The sequence below is a fragment of the Capricornis sumatraensis genome, chromosome 12 (assembly GCF_032405125.1).
Source record: "Capricornis sumatraensis isolate serow.1 chromosome 12, serow.2, whole genome shotgun sequence".
In the NCBI taxonomy this organism is placed as follows: domain Eukaryota; kingdom Metazoa; phylum Chordata; class Mammalia; order Artiodactyla; family Bovidae; genus Capricornis; species Capricornis sumatraensis.
Genome location: NC_091080.1, coordinates 40293720 through 40295230, shown reverse-complemented (window position 1 = coordinate 40295230; position 1511 = coordinate 40293720). Strand labels below are relative to the sequence as shown.

The 1511-nt window shown below is 50.4% G+C and overlaps 1 pseudogene; it reads left to right on the top strand.

The window, feature by feature from the left end:
* Positions 1-1208: 1208 nt before the first annotated feature.
* LOC138089382 (small nucleolar RNA SNORA70) lies at positions 1209-1290 on the top strand (annotated as a pseudogene).
* The last annotated feature ends 221 nt before the right edge of the window (positions 1291-1511 follow it).

Below are 1511 nucleotides of genomic sequence, written 5' to 3'. Positions count from 1 at the left end.
GCATTTCTTCCAAGGTTGTTCTTCAAGAAAAGGCTGCTTCAGGAGTTGATATTAAGCTCAGCTCTTTTAGGGGAGAGAACTGTTTTTGCAAATTACAGACAGAAAAGCATCCAGAATGCCCTCCCCCTCCCCTAACCCTGGCTTTGATCTTAGTGTCCCCGTCCAGGCTGGGTGGCCGGGCACTCAAGGAATGACACAACAGAGGGACTCATAGAATTACAGAAACAGTGTTTCACAGCTGGCTTAGCTTGTAAAGATTAACGTAGAAAACTAGTAAACGTGTGCCACTTATGTACTGGCCTCTGTTCTAAAGGCGTCACATGAATTACATATTGAATCTTGCCAACAACCCTCTAGGGTAGCTACTGTTACATGGTTGTTATTCAGACACTAAGTTGCGTCCGGCTCTCAGTGACTCCCTGGACTGCAGCACACCAGGCCTCCCTGTCCATCACCAAGCCCCAGAGTTGCTTAAACTCATTCCATGGAGTCGGTGATCCATCCTCTGTCGCCCCCTTCTCCTGCTGCCTTTAGTCTTTCCCAGCATCAGGGTCTTTTCCAATGTGTCAGCTCTTCCCATCAGGTGGTCAAAGTATTGGAGCTTCAACATCAGACCTTTCAATGAATATTTAGTGTTGATTTCCTTTAAGATTGACTGGTTTTATCTCCTTGCAGTCCAAGGGACTCTCAAGAGTCTTCTCCAGCACCGCAATTGGAAAGCATCAATTCTTTGGTGCTCAGCCTTCTTTATGGTCCAACTCTCACATCCATATGTGAATACTCTTATGATCTCCATTTAATAGATAAGGAACCTGGGGCTGAAAACTGTGTCAACTTGTCCTGGGTCTCCCAGCTAGAGAGAGACAGCTGGGGTGAGCAGCTAGGTAGCATCCAGCCTCTGGAGCCCCTACTTTTAACCCCATGCCATCCCACCCTCAGCATGGAGGCCAGATGGTCACCTCATCCTTGCAGGGTAATGGAAAGACTAAACTGGATCTGGGGGTGACTCTTTCTGGGTGAGGATGGATGAAGGAAAGGAATGAGGAGCTGGGCCATCTTTGGGGGCTCTGGTCAATAAAGCAATTGCCTGGGTGGGTGATGACTGAGAGCAGCCAGGGGACCAGTGTGGATGCATCCCAGGGAAGGTCAAATGGCAGAACTAGGGAGACCTGGAAGACAAGGAAAAGCCAAGATGCACCCTAAAGTTGAGGACAGCCGTGGCTGCAAGCAGCCCTAGTGTATCCAGCCTGTTGTTGGTACAGGTTGCCCTAAGGGACCTTGGAGACAGCTCTTCCCAGTGGACATTCATGACTGGCCTGGTGTCCCCAGGCTAGGCTCCAGCCAGATATGCGTGGTGCCTTTGGAAGCCCCAGGGCACAGTGGCCAGGGTTCACATTGGCCAAGTCATCATGTCCACTTGCACCAAGCTGCAGAACAAGGAGCATGTAAGTGAGGCCCTCCTCAGGGCCAGGTTCAAGTTCCCTGGCCGCCAGAAGATCCGTATCTCTGAG